A 16,385-nucleotide genomic window follows, 5' to 3' on the forward strand; every position below is an offset into this window, starting at 1 on the left:
GCGGGCGGAAGTCGTGCGGGCGTGGTGCGCACATTGCGCAGCGGTTTCTTTTTGCGAACGGCGGGGTGGGTTAGCCATGGATGGATTAGTTGATTAACCCGTGGCTTGCAGCGTTAAACATTAAAGGATTATGAGCCATTAGATCTTGTAAATGGATAGATCCGATTGTTTGGATCTGCCGCTCTCTTCCTTTTATAGTGGTAGTAGATAGATAGATCGTTTTCATCAAATTCTCTATTTTTGAAGCTGGAGATACATGGAAGCCAAGCATTCTCTTAGATAGTGCTACAACTTTTGTATGGTACTGTTTCGAAGTAGATTTGGTGGAGTGAAACTAATTTTGATGAAGCGGAGTAGTCCAAAACAAGCCCTATAATGAAGCTGGTGATTGCGATTATAAATGGCAGCCCCTTTCTTTAACACCCCCACCCCACCCTCGTAATTTAATCCTCACCAACAAATTGCTATAATTCTCTCACCAAACACAATCCTGTTGCATCGCAGCGATTCTAGCTCTGCGGCTAGAAATCAAAGAAATTCAATGCGAAGTGATGGGGGGAGTACTAAATTGACATACAGTACAACAAGTAGAGTCGAGGTTGTCCTCCGACCACCCGTCATGCCGGTTTGGCCACCCTAGCCATGGGCGATGTACCGCGTGTCTATTTTAGCTACAATGTGACATCCTCGTCTCGTATATGAGGTTCAGGTTACACGTGCTCGACTTACACATTTTTTTTACAAGTCCAACTCTAGCACAACTTTCACCATTGACACGTGTCCTACCTAATGTGTCTATTTTAGCTACTGTCAACTTTTACCATTGACCTTGCATTTCACGCTGGTTATTTTGTCCGTTTCGAACTGAAGAAAAGCCCTTTCAATCTTGCTGATGCTATGCAACACACTCAGTGGGATGAGCAGGGTGATGTGGTAGATTGCTTGGGAGGTGATTTAACAAAACCACCATGAGCCATGGTGGTGATGTTTTTGCATCCCAAAGAACAAAGTCGTTTGGCAATCTTGTCTTCAATGAACTAGAAAAATCAGCCCTTTTAAGTTGCCAAACCGAAAGTGGGAGACCCCGATATTTGTTTTGGAATGAAGCATGGGCGGCCGGGAGGCTCCCAAGGATAGCATCCAAGTTTTTTTGCCACAATAAATAGGAACGACAAATATCTTTTGGAAATGTGTGGATAGTCCAGTGAATTCTCCAAAGCAACGGAGAATGCACGCAAGATTGTCAATGTCCTCTTTAATGGGGCTCAAGAAAACAAGTACATTGTCTGCATAAAGTGAAGTTATCATTGTAGTACCAGGTTTCTCTAATCTTGTGAAGAACGCCATGCTTATTGCTAAATTAAATATTTGTTGAAGGGGATCAATGGCAATGACGAAAAGGAACGAGGATAGGGGGTTCCCTTGGAGCCGGCCACACCAATTGAGAAGGGCTCGTGAAGGTGAGGAGTGCAATAGGACGGTGACCCAGTTCCTAAATTTTCTCTGGAACCCTCTCCGTCGGAGGAGGTCAAGAATGTACTCCCACTGGACTGAGTTGAATGCCTTATGAGTGTTGAGATTGTATAACAAGGATAACCTTTTGCTTTTGTGGAGTCTCCACGCAAGGTTACACATATACATGAAGTTGTCGTGGATACTTCTCTTGATAAAGGCACTTTGTGTTGGAAATATGTCCTAGAGGCAATAATAAATTGGTTATTATTATATTTCCTTGTTCATGATAATCGTTTATTATCCATACTAGAATTGCATTGATAGGAAACTCAGATACATGTGTGGATACATAGACAACACCATGTCCCTAGTAAGCCTCTAGTTGACTAGCTCGTTGATCAATAGATGGTTACGGTTTCCTAACCATGGGCATTGGATGTCGTTGATAATGGGATCACATCATTAGGAGAATGATGTGATGGACAAGACCCAATCCTAAGCCTAGCACAAAGATCGTGTAGTTCGTATGCTAAAGCTTTTCTAATGTCAAGTATCATTTCCTTAGACCATGAGATTGTGCAACTCCCGGATACCGTAGGAGTGCTTTGGGTGTGCCAAACGTCACAACATAACTGGGTGGCTATAAAGGTACACTACAGGTCTCTTCGAAAGTGTCTGTTGGGTTGGCACGAATCAAGACTGGGATTTGTCACTCCGTGTAACGGAGAGGTATCTCTGGGCCCACTCGGTAGGACATCATCATAATGTGCACAATGTGATCAAGGAGTTGATCACGGGATGATGTGTTACTGAACGAGTAAAGAGACTTGCCGGTAACGAGGTTGAACAAGGTATCGGGATACCGATGATCGAATCTCAGGCAAGTATCGTACCGATAGACAAAGGGAATTGTATACGGGATTGATTGAATCCTTGACATCGTGGTTCATCCGATGAGATCATTGTGGAACATGTGGGAGCCAACATGGGTATCCAGATCCCGCTGTTGGTTATTGGCCGGAGAGTTATCTCGGCCATGTCTGCATGACTCCCGAACCCGTAGGGTCTACACAATTAAGGTTCGATGACGCTAGGGTTATAGGGAATAGATATACGTGGTTACCGAATGTTGTTCGGAGTCCCGGATGAGATCCCGGACGTCACGAGGAGTTCCGGAATGGTCCGGAGGTAAAGATTTATATATGGGAAGTCCTGTTTTGGTCGCCGGAAAAGTTTTGGGTTTATCGGTAATGTACCGGGACCACCAGAAGGGTCCCGGTGGTCCACCAAGTGGGGCCACCAGCCCCGGAGGGCTGCATGGGCCAAGTGTGGGAGGGGACCAGCCCCTGGTGGGCTGGTGCGCCCCCCCCCCCCCCCCAAGGCCCAAGGCGCAAGGGAGAGTGGAAGGGGGCAAACCCTAGGCTCAGATGGGCCTAAGGCCCACCTAGTGGTGCGCCCCCCTCTCTCCCCCCTTGGCCGCCCCCTAGATGGGATCTAGGCTGGCCGCCACCCCTAGGGGTGGAAACCTAGGTGGGGGCGCAGCCCCTCCCCTCCCCCTATATATACTTGAGGTTTTGGGTGGCGCAGCCCTACCCCTCTTGCGGTGCTTGGCGAAGCCCTGCTGAAGTACCACGCTCCTCCACCACCACCACACCGTCGTGCTGCCCTACCCCTCTCCCTCCTCGTCTCTTGCGGTGCTTGGCGAAGCCCTGCTGAAGTACCACGCTCCTCCACCACCACCACACCGTCGTGCTGCTGCTGGATGGAGTCTTCCCCAACCTCTCCTTCTCCCCTTGCTGGATCAAGGCGTAGGAGACGTCACCGGGCTGTACGTGTGTTGAACACGGAGGTGCCGTCCGTTCGGCACTAGGATCATCGGTCATTTGGATCACGACGAGTACGACTCCATCAACCCCGTTCTCTTGAACGCTTCCGTGTAGCGATCTACAAGGGTATGTAGATGCACTCTCCTTCCCCTCATTGCTGGTTTCTCCATAGATAGATCTTGGTGACACGTAGGAAAATTTTGAATTTCTGCTACGTTCCCCATCAGTGGCATCATGAGCCAGGTTTATGCGTAGTTTCTATGCACGAGTAGAACACAAAGTAGTTGTGGGCGTTGGTTTTGTTCAATATGCTTACCGTTACTAGTCCAATCTTGATTCGGCGGCATTGTGGGATGAAGCAGGCCGGACCAACCTTACACGTACGCTTACGTGAGACCGGTTCCACCGACTGACATGCACTAGTTGCATAAGGTGGCTGGCGGGTGTCTGTCTCTCCCACTTTAGTCGGATCGGATTCGATGAAAAGGGTCCTTATGAAGGGTAAATAGCAATTGGCATATCACGTTGTGGTTTTTGCGTAGGTAAGAAACATTCTTGCTAGAAACCCATAGCAGCCACGTAAAACATGCAAACAACAATTAGAGGACGTCTAACTTGTTTTTGCAGGGTATGCTATGTGATGTGATATTACCAAGAAGAATGTGATGAATGATATGTGATGTATGAGATTGATCATGTTCTTGTAATAGGAATCACGACTTGCATGTCGATGAATATGACAACCGGCAGGAGCCATAGGAGTTGTCTTTATTTATTGTATGACCTGCGTGTCATTGAACAACGCCATGTAATTACTTTACTTTATTGCTAACCGGTAGCCATAGTAGTAGAAGTAATAAGTTGGCGAGACAACTTCATGGAGACACGATGATGGAGATCATGATGATGGAGATCATGGTGTCATGCCGGTGACGATGATGATCATGGAGCCCTGAAGATGGAGATCAAAAGGAGCAAAATGATATTGGCCATATCATGTCATTTTTTGATTGCATGTGATGTTTATCATGTTTATACATCTTATTTGCTTAGAACAACGGTAGCTTAAATAAGATGATCCCTCACTAAAATTTCAAGAGAAGTGTTCTCCCTAACTGTGCATCGTTGCGAAAGTTCGTCGTTTCGAAGCACCACGTGGTGATCGGGTGTGATAGATTCTTACGTTTGAATACAACGGGTGTTGACGAGTCTAGCATGTACAGACATGGCCTCGGAACACATGCGAAACACTTAGGTTAACTTGACGAGCTTAGCATGTACAGACATGGCCTCGGAACACGGAGGACCAAAAGGTCGAACATGAGTCGTATAGAAGATGCGATCAACATGAGATGTTCACCGATGATGACTAGTCCGTCTCACGTGATGATCGGACACGGCCTAGTTGATTCGGATCATGTATCACTTAGATGACTAGAGGGATGTCTATCTGAGTGGGAGTTCATAAGATGAACTTAATTATCTTGAACATAGTCAAAAGGTCTTCGCAAATTATGTCGTAGCTCGCGCTTCAGTTCTACTGTTTAGATATGTTCCTAGAGAAAAATTAGTTGAAAGTTGATAGTAGCATTTATGCAGATAGTAGAAGGCTTATGTCCTTAATGCACCGCTCAGTATGCTGAACCTCGAACATCGTCTGTGGATGTTGCAAACATCTGACATACACGTTTTGATGACTACATGATAGTTCAGTGCGTAATGCTAAATGGTTTAGAATTGAGGCACCAAAGACGTTTTTGAAACATCGCAGAACATATGAGATGTTCCAAGGACTGAAATTGGGATTTCAGGCTCGTGCCCACGTCAAGAGGTATAAGACCTCCGACGATTTTCTTAGCCTGCATAATAAGGGAGAAAAGCTCAATCTTGAGCTTGTGCTCAGATTGTCTTAGTACAACAATCGCTTGAATCGAGTGGGAGTTGATCTTCCAGATGAAATAGTGATGGTTCTCCAAAGTCACTGCCACCAAGCTACTAGAGCTTCGTGATGAACTATAACATATCAGGGATAGATATGATCCTTGAGCTATTCGCGACACCGTGAAAGTAGAAATCAAAAGGGAGCATCAATCGTTGATGGTTAGTAAAACCACTAGTTTCAAGAAGGGCAAGGGCAAGAAAGGGATACTTCATGGAACAACGAATCAGTTGCTGTTCTAGTGAAGAAACCCAAAGTTGAACCCAAGCCCGAGACTAAGTGCTTCTGTAATAAGGGGAACAGTCACTGAAGCAGAACCACCCTAGATACTTGGTAGATGAGAAGGCTGGCAAGGTCGACAGAAGTATATTGGATATGCATTATAATGTGTACTTTACTAGTACTCCTAGTAGCACCAGGGTATTAGATACCGGTTCGGTTGCTAAGTGTTAGTAACTCAAAACAAAAGGCTACGGAATAAATGGAGACTAGTAAAAAGGTGAGATGACGATATGTGTTGGAAGTATTTCCAAGGTTAATCAAATATCGTAGCTCCCTCTACCATCGAGATTGGTATTAAAACCTAAATAATTGTTATTTGGTGTTTGCGTTGAGCACAGACATGATTGGATTATGTCTATCGCGATACGGTTATTCATTTAAGGAGAATAATGGTTACTCTGTTTATTCGAATAATACCATCCCGATCGTAGTAATACACATTTTCATGCCAAAGGTATAAGATAGTAATGATAGTACCACACAAATGTGGCACTACAATTTGAGTCATATTGGTATAAAACGCATGAAGAAGCTCCATATTGATGGATCTTTGGACTCACTCATTTTTGAAAGGATTGAGACATGCGAACCATGTTTATTGGTAGATATGCATGAAGAAACTCTATACAGATGGATCGTTTGGACTCACTTGATTTTGAATCACTTGAGACATGCAAATCATACCACATGGGCAAGATGACTGAAAGCCTCATTTTCAGTAAAATGGAACAAGAAAGCAACTTGTTGGAAGTAATACATCTTGATGTGTGCAGTCCATTGAGTGCTGAGGCGTGTAGTGGATATCATTATGTTCTTACTTCACAGATGATTTGAGTAGATGTTGAGTATATTTACTTGATGAATCACGAGTTTGAATTATTGAAAGGTTCAAGTAATTTCAGGGTGAAGGTGACAGATCGTCGTGACAAGAGGATAAAATGTCTATGATATGATCGTAGAGATGAATATCTAAATTACGAGTTTGGCACAGAATTAAGACATTGTGGAAATTGTTTCACAACCGATACAGCCTGGAACACCATAGTGTGATGGTGTGTCCGAACATCATAACTGCACCCTATTGGATATGATGCATACCATGATGTCTCTTATCGAATTACCACGATAGTTTATGGGTTAGGCATTAGAGACAACCACATTCACTTTAAATAGGGCACCACGTAATTCCAATGAGATGACGCCGTATGAACTATGGTTTAGAGAAACCTAAGCTGTCATTTCTTAAAAGTTTGGGGCTGCAACGCTTATGTGAAAAAGTTTTAGGCTGATAAGCTAGAACCCAAAGCGGATAAATGCATCTGTTGGAAATATGCCCTAGAGGCAATAATAAATTGATTATTATTATATTTCCTTGTTCATGATAATCGTTTATTATCCATGCTAGAATTGTATTGATAGGAAACTCAGATACATGTGTGGATACATAGACAACACCATGTCCCTAGTAAGCCTCTAGTTGACTAGCTCGTTGATCAATAGATGGTTACGGTTTCCTGACCATGGACATTGGATGTCGTTGATAACGGGATCACATCATTAGGAGAATGATGTGATGGACAAGACCCAATCCTAAGCCTAGCACAAGATCATGTAGTTCGTATGCTAAAGCTTTTCTAATGTCAAGTATCATTTCCTTAGACCATGAGATTGTGCAACTCCCGGATACCGTAGGAGTGCTTTGGGTGTGCCAAACGTCACAACGTAACTGGGTGGCTATAAAGGTACACTACGGGTATCTCTGAAAGTGTCTGTTGGGTTGGCACGAATCGAGATTGGGATTTTGTCACTCCGTGTAAACGGAGAGGTATCTCTGGGCCCACTCGGTAGGACATCATCATAATGTGCACAATGTGATCAAGGGGTTGATCACGGGATGATGTGTTACGGAACGAGTAAAGAGACTTGCCGGTAACGAGATTGAACAAGGTATCGGTATACCGACGATCGAATCTCGGGCAAGTACAATACCGCTAGACAAAGGGAATTGTATACGGGATTGATTGAGTCCTTGACATCGTGGTTCATCCGATGAGATCATCGTGGAACATGTGGGAGCCAACATGGGTATCCAGATCCCGCTGTTGGTTATTGACCGGAGAACATCTCGGTCATGACTACATGTCTCCCGAACCCGTAGGGTCTACACACTTAAGGTTCGATGACGCTAGGGTTATAAAGGAAGCTTGTATGTGGTTACCGAATGTTGTTCGGAGTCCCAGATGAGATCCCGGACGTCACGAGGAGTTCCGGAATGGTCCGGAGGTAAAGATTTATATATAGGAAGTCCTGTTTCGGCCATCGGGACAAGTTTCGGGGTCATCGGTATTGTACCGGGACCACCGGAAGGGTCCCGGGGGCCCACCGGGTGGGGCCACCTGCCCCGGGGGCCACATGGGCTGTAGGGGGTGCGCCTTGGCCTACATGGGCCAAGGGCACCAGCCCCTAGAGGCCCATGCGCCAAGATAAAGGAAAAAGGGGAGAGTCCTAAAGGGGGAAGGCACCTCCGAGGTGCCTTGGGGAGGATGGACTCCTCCCCCCTCCTTAGCCGCACCCCTTCCTTGGAGGAGGGGGCAAGGCTGCGCCTCCCCCCTCTCCCCTGCCCCTATATATAGTGGAGGGGAGGGAGGGCATCCATACCTGAGCCCTTGGCGCCTCCCTCCCTCCCGTGACACCTCCTCCTCTCCCGTAGGTGCTTAGCGAAGCCCTGCAGGATTGCCACGCTCCTCCATCACCACCACGCCTTTGTGCTGCTGTTGGATGGAGTCTTCCTCAACCTCTCCCTCTCTCCTTGCTGGATCAAGGCGTGGGAGACATCGTCGAGCTGTACGTGTGTTGAACGCGGAGGTGCCGTCCGTTCGGCACTAGATCATCGGTGATCTGAATCACGACGAGTACGACTCCATCAACCCCGTTCACTTGAACGCTTCCGCTTAGCGATCTACAAGGGTATGTAGATGCACTCCCCTTTCTACTCGTTGCTGGTCTCTCCATAGATAGATCTTGGTGTTACGTAGGAAAATTTTGAATTTCTGCTACGTTCCCCAACAGTGGCATCATGAGCTAGGTCTATTGCGTAGATTCTTTGCACGAGTAGAACACAAAGTAGTTGTGGGCGTCGATATTGTTCAATATGCTTGCCGTTACTAGTCTTATCTTGATTCGGCGGCATCGTGGGATGAAGCGGCCCGAACCAACCTTACACATACGCTTACGTGAGACCGGTTCCACCGACAAACATGCACTAGTTGCATAAGGTGGCTGGCGGGTGTCTGTCTCTCCCACTTTAGTCGGATCGGATTTGATGAAAAGGGTCCTTATGAAGGGTAAATAGCAATTGGCATATCACGTTGTGGTTCATGCGTAGGTAAGAAACGTTCTTGCTAGAAACCCATAGCAGCCACGTAAAACATGCAAACAACAATTAGAGGACGTCTAACTTGTTTTTGCAGGGTATGCTATGTGATGTGATATGGCCAAAAAGGATGTGATGAATGATATATGTGATGTATGAGATTGATCATGTTCTTGTAATAGGAATCACGACTTGCATGTCGATGAGTATGACAACCGGCAGGAGCCATAGGAGTTGTCTTAATTTATTTGTGACCTGCGTGTCAACTTAAACGTCATGTAATTACTTTACTTTATTGCTAACCGTTAGCCATAGTAGTAGAAGTAATAGTTGGCGAGGCAACTTCATGAAGACACGATGATGGAGATCATGATGATGGAGATCATGGTGTCATGCCGGTGACGATGATGATCATGGAGCCCCGAAGATGGAGATCAAAAGGAGCAAAGTGATGATGGCCATATCATGTCACTATTTGATTGCATGTGATGTTTATCATGTTTATACATCTTATCTGCTTAGAACGACGGTAGTAAATAAGATGATCCCTTACAACAATTTCAAGAAGTGTTCTCCCCTAACTGTGCACCGTTGCGACAGTTCGCTGTTTCAAAACATCACGTGATGATCGGGTGTTTTATTCAGACGTTCAAATACAACGGGTGTTGACGAGCCTAGCATGTACAGACATGGCCTCGGAACACACGCGAAACACTTAGGGTTAACTTGACGAGCCTAGCATGTACAGACATGGCCTCGGAACACGGAGACCGAAAGGTCGAGCATGAGTCGTATAGAAGATACGATCAACATGAAGATGTTCACCGATGATGACTAGTCCGTCTCACGTGATGATCAGACACGGCCTAGTTTGACTCGGATCATGTAATCACTTAGATGACTAGAGGGATGTCTATCTGAGTGGGAGTTCATAAGATGAACTTAATTATCCTGAACATAGCCAAAAGGATTTTGCAAATTATGTCGTAGCTCACGCTATAGTTCTACTGTTTAGATATGTTCCTAGAGAAAATTATAGTTGAAAGTTAAAAGTAGCGATTATGCGGACAGTAGAAAGCTTATGTCCTTAATGCACTGCTCAATGTGCTGAACCCCAAACGTCGTTTGTGGATGTTTCGAACATCGAACATACACGTTTTGATAACTACGTGATGGTTCAGTTAAACGGTTTAGAGTTGAGGCACCAAAGACGTTTTGAAACATCGCGAAACATATGAGATGTTTTGAGGGCTGAAATTGGGATTTCAGGCTCGTGCCCATGTCAAGAGGTATAAGGCCTCCGATGACTTTCTTAACCTGCAAACTAAGGAGAAAAGCTCAATTGTTGAGCTTGTGCTCAGATTGTCTGAGTACAACAATCATTTGAATCGAGTGGGAGTTGATCTTCCAGATAAGACAGTGATGGTTCTCCAAAGTCATTGCCACCAAGCTGTTAGAGCTTCGTGATGAACTATAACATATCAGGGATAGATATGATGATCCTTGAGGTATTCGCGATGTTTAACACCGCGAAAGTAGAAATCAAGAAGGAGCATCAATTGTTGATGGTTGGTGAAACCACTAGTTTCAAGAAGGGCAAGGGCAAGAAGGGATACTTCATGAAACGGCAAATCAGCTGCTGCTCTAGTGAAGAAACCCAAGGTAAAACCCAAACCCGAGACTAAGTGCTTCTGTAATAAGGGGAACAACCACTAGAGCAGAATTACCCTAGATACTTGGTAGATAAGAAGGCTGGCAAGGTCGATAGAAGTATATTGGATATACATTATGTTAATGTGTACTTTACTAGTACTCCTAGTAGCACCAGGGTATTAGATACCGGTTCGGTTGCTAAGTGTTAGTAACTCGAAATAAAAGCTACGGAATAAAACGGAGACTAGCTAAAGGTGAGATGACGATACGTGTTGGAAGTGTTTCCAAGTTTGATGTGATCTAACATCGCACGCTCCCTCTACCATCAAGATTAGTATTAAACCTGAATAAGTGCTCTTGCACCTAAAGGAATGGTTTATTGAATTTTGATCGTAGGGATACACATTTTCATGCCAAAAGATATAAGATAGTAATGATAGTACCACTTACTTGTGGCACTGCCATGTAAGTCATAATGGTATAAAACGCATGAAGAAGCTCCATGTTGATGGATCTTTGGACTCACTCGTTTTAGAAAAGTTTGAGACATGCGAACCATGTCTATTGGTGTATATGCATGAAGAAACTCCATGCAAATGGACCGTTTTGACTCACTTGATTTTGAATCACTTGGGACATGCAAATCATACCACATGGGCAAGATGACTGAAAAGCCTCGTTTTCAGTAAGATGGAACAAGATAGCAACTTGTTGGAAGTAACACATTTTGATGTGTGCAGTCCAATGAGTGCTGAGGCATACAGTGAATATCGTTATGTTCTTACTTCACAGATGATTCGAGTAGATGTTGAGTATATTTACTTGATGAATCACGAGTCTGAATTATTGAAAGGTTCAAGTAATTTCAGTGTGAAGTTGAAAGATCGTCGTGACAAGAGGATAAAAGATCTATGATATGATCATAGAGATGAATATCTGAATCACGAGTTTGGCACAGAATTAAGACATTGTGGAAATTGTTTCACAACTGATACAGCCTGGAACACCATAGTGTGATGGTGTGTCCGAACATCATAACTGCACCCTATTGGATATGATGCATACCATGATGTCTCTTATCGAAGTACCACTATAGTTTATGGGTTAGGCATTAGAGACAACCACATTCACTTTAAATAGGGCACCACGTAATTCTGTTGAGATGACACCGTATGAATTATGGTTTAGAGAAACCTAAGTTGTCGTTTCTTAAAGGTTTGGGGCTGCGACGCTTATGTGAAAAATTTCAGGATTGATAAGCTTGAACCCAAAGCGGATGAAATGCATCTTCATAGGACACCCAAAACAGTTGGGTATACCTCCTGTCTCAGATCCAAAAGCAATAAGGGATTGTTTCTAGAATCAGGTCCTTTCTCGAGGAAAAGTTTCTCTCGAAAGAATTGAGTGGGAGGATGGTGGAGACTTGATATGGTTATTGAACCATCACTTCAACCAGTGTGTAGCAGGGCACAGGAAGTTGTTCCTGTGGCACCTACACCAATTGAAGTAGAAGCTTATGATATTGATCATGAAACTTCGGATCAAGTCACTCCCAAACCTCGTAGGGTGACAAGGATACGTACTACTTCGGAGTGGTACAGTAATCCTGTCTTGGAAGTCATGTTGCTAGACAACAATGAACCTACGAGCTATGGAGAAGCGATGGTGGGCCCGGATTCCGATAAATGGCTCAAGGCCATAAAACCCGAGAGAGGATCCATGTATGAAAACAAAGTGTAGACTTTGGAAGAACTACTTGATGGTCGTAAGGCTGTTAGGTACATATGGATTTTCAAAAGGAAGACGGACAATGATGGTAAATGTCACCATTAAGAAAGCTCGACTTGTCGTTAAGATGTTTTCCGACAAGTTCAAGGAGTTGACTACGATGAGACTTTCTCACTCGTAGCGATGCTAAGAGTCTGTTGGAATTATATTAGCAATTACTGCATTATTTATGAAATCTTGCAGATAGGATGTCAAAACATTGTTTCCTCGACGATTCTTGAGGAAAGGTTGTATGTGATACAACCGGAAGGTTTTGTCTATCCTGAAATATGCTAATAAGTATGCAAAGCTCCAGCAATCCTTCTGAGGACTGGAGTGAGCATCTCGGAGTTGGAATGTATGCTTTGATGATGATCAAAGATTTTGGGTGTATACAAAGTTTATGAGAAACTTGTATTTCCAAAGAAGTGAGTGGGAGCACTATAGAATTTCTGATGAGTATATGTTGTTGACATATTAATGATCAGAAATGACGTAGAATTTCTGGAAAGCATATAGGGTTATTTGGAAAGTGTTTTCAATGGAAAACCTGGATTAAGCTACTTGAACATTGAGCATCAAGATCTATAATGATAGATCAAAACGCTTAATAGTACTTTCAAATGAGCACATGCCTTGACGTGATCTTGAAGGTGTTCAAGATGGATCAGTCAAAGAAGGAGTTCTTGCCTGAGTTGTAAGGTATGAAGTTAAGACTTAAAGCTCGACCATTGCAGAATAGAGAGAAAGGAACGAAGGTCGTCCCCTATGCTTAAGACGTAGGCTCTACAGTATGCTATGCTGTGTACCGCACCTGAAGTGTGCCTTGCCATGAGTCAGTCAAGGGGTACAAGAGTGATCCAAGAATGGATCACAGGACAGCGGTCAAAGTTATCCTTAGTAACTAGTGGACTAAGGAATTTTCTCGATTATGGAGGTGGTAAAGGGGTTCGTCGTAAAGGGTTACGTCGATGCAAGCTTAACACCTATCCGGATAGCTCTGAGTAGAGATACTGGACACGTATAATGGAGCAACAATTTAGAATAGCTCCAAGTAGAACAGTTATTTGGAATAGCTCCAAATAGAACGTGGTAGCTGCATCTAGGAGATGACATAGAGATTTGTAAAGCACACACGGATCTGAAAGGTTCAGACCCGTTGACTAAAACCTCTCTCACAAGCAACATGATCAAACCTAAAACTCTTGGGTATTAGTCACATGGCGATGTGACCTGTGAGTGTTAATCACATATCGATGTGAACTAGATTATTGACTCTAGTGCAAGTGGGAGACTGTTGGAAATATGCCCTAGAGGCAATAATAAATTGATTATTATTATATTTCCTTGTTCATGATAATCGTTTATTATCCATGCTAGAATTGTATTGATAGGAAACTCAGATACATGTGTGGATACATAGACAACACCATGTCCCTAGTAAGCCTCTAGTTGACTAGCTCATTAATCAATAGATGGTTATGGTTTCCTGACCATGGACATTGGATGTCGTTGATAACGGGATCACATCATTAGGAGAATGATGTGATGGACAAGACCCAATCCTAAGCCTAGCACAAGATCATGTAGTTCGTATGCTAAAGCTTTTCTAATGTCAAGTATCATTTCCTTAGACCATGAGATTGTGCAACTCCCGGATACCGTAGGAGTGCTTTGGGTGTGCCAAACGTCACAACATAACTGGGTGGCTATAAAGGTACACTACGGGTATCTCTGAAAGTGTCTGTTGGGTTGGCACGAATCGAGATTGGGATTTGTCACTCCGTGTAAACGGAGAGGTATCTCTGGGCCCACTCGGTAGGACATCATCATAATGTGCACAATGTGACCAAGGGGTTGATCACGGGATGATGTGTTACGGAACGAGTAAAGAGACTTGCCGGTAACGAGATTGAACAAGGTATTGGTATACCGACGATCGAATCTCGGGCAAGTACCATACCGCTAGACAAAGGGAATTGTATACGGGATCGATTGAGTCCTTGACATCGTGGTTCATCCGATGAGATCATCGTGGAACATGTGGGAGCCAACATGGGTATCCAGATCCCGCTGTTGGTTATTGACCGGAGAACATCTCGGTCATGTCTGCATGTCTCCCGAACCCGTAGGGTCTACACACTTAAGGTTCGATGACGCTAGGGTTATAAAGGAAGTTTGTATGTGGTTACCAAATGTTGTTCGGAGTCCCGGATGAGATCCCGGACGTCACGAGGAGTTCTGGAATGGTCCGGAGGTAAAGATTTATATATAGGAAGTCCTGTTTCGGCCATCGGGACAAGTTTCGGGGTCATCGGTATTGTACCGGGACCACCGGAAGGGTCCCGGGGGCCCACCGGGTGGGGCCACCTGCCCCGGGGGCCACATGGGCTGTAGGGGGTGCGCCTTGGCCTACATGGGCCAAGGGCACCAGCCCCTAGAGGCCCATGCGCCAAGATAAAGGAAAAAGGGGAGAGTCCTAAAGGGGGAAGGCACCTCCGAGGTGCCTTGGGGAGGATGGACTCCTCCCCCCTCCTTAGCCGCACCCCTTCCTTGGAGGAGGGGGCAAGGCTGCGCCTCCCCCCTCTCCCCTGCCCCTATATATAGTGGAGGGGAGGGAGGGCATCCATACCTGAGCCCTTGGCGCCTCCCTCCCTCCCGTGACACCTCCTCCTCTCCCGTAGGTGCTTAGCGAAGCCCTGCAGGATTGCCACGCTCCTCCATCACCACCACGCCGTTGTGCTGCTGTTGGATGGAGTCTTCCTCAACCTCTCCCTCTCTCCTTGCTGGATCAAGGCGTGGGAGACATCGTCGAGCTGTACGTGTGTTGAACGCGGAGGTGCCGTCCGTTCGGCACTAGATCATCGGTGATCTGAATCACGATGAGTACGACTCCATCAACCCCGTTCACTTGAACGCTTCCGCTTAGCGATCTACAAGGGTATGTAGATGCACTCCCCTTTCTACTCGTTGCTGGTCTCTCCATAGATAGATCTTGGTGTTACGTAGGAAAATTTTGAATTTCTGCTACGTTCCCCAACAGCATCTTCATAGGACACCCAAAACAGTTGGGTATACCTCCTATCTCAGATCCGAAAGCAATAAGGGATTGTTTCTAGAATAGGGTCCTTTCTCGAGGAAAAGTTTCTCTCGAAAGAATTGAGCGGGAGGATGGTGGAGACTTGATGAGGTTATTGAACCGTCTCTTCAACTAGTGTGTGGCAGGGCACAGGGAGTTGTTCCTATGGCACCTACACCAATTGAAGTGGAAGCTTATGATAGTGATCATGAAACTTCAGATCAAGTCACTACCAAACCTCGTGGGATGACAAGGATGCGTGCTAATTCAGAGTGGTACATAATCCTATCTTGAAAGTCATGTTGCTAGACAACAATGAACCTACGAGCTATGGAGAAGCGATGGTGGACCTGGATTCCAAAATGGCTCAAGGCCATATAATCCGAGAGAGGATCCATATATGAAAACAAAGTGTAGACTTTGGAAGAACTACTTGATGGTCGTAAGGCTGTTAGGTACATATGGATTTTAAAAGGAAGACGGACAATGATGGTAAGTATCACCATTAAGAAAGCTCGACTTGTTGTTAAGATGTTTTCCGACAAGTTCAAGGACTTGACTACGATGAGACTTTCTCACTCGTAGCGATGCTAAGAGTCTGTTGGAATTATATTAGCGATTACTGCATTCTTGCAGACAGGATGGCAAAACATTGTTTCCTCGACGATTTTCTTGAGGAAAGGTTGTATGTGATACAACCGGAAGGTTTTGTCAATCCTGAAAGATGCTAACAAGTATGCAAAGCTCCAGCAATCCTTCTAAGGACTGGAGTAAGCATCTCGGAGTTGGAATGTATGCTTTGATGAGATGATCAAAGTTTTTGGGTGTATACAAAGTTTATGAGAAACTTGTATTTACAAAGAAGTGAGTGGGAGCACTATAGAATTTCTGATGAGTATATGTTGTTGACATATTGTTGATCAGAAATGACGTAGAATTTCTGGAAAGCATATAGGGTTATTTGGAAAGTGTTTTTCAATGGAAAGCCTGGATTAAGCTACTTGAACATTG

The sequence above is a fragment of the Triticum dicoccoides genome, chromosome 1A (genome assembly GCF_002162155.2).
Source record: "Triticum dicoccoides isolate Atlit2015 ecotype Zavitan chromosome 1A, WEW_v2.0, whole genome shotgun sequence".
NCBI classification, from domain to species: Eukaryota; Viridiplantae; Streptophyta; class Magnoliopsida; order Poales; family Poaceae; genus Triticum; species Triticum dicoccoides.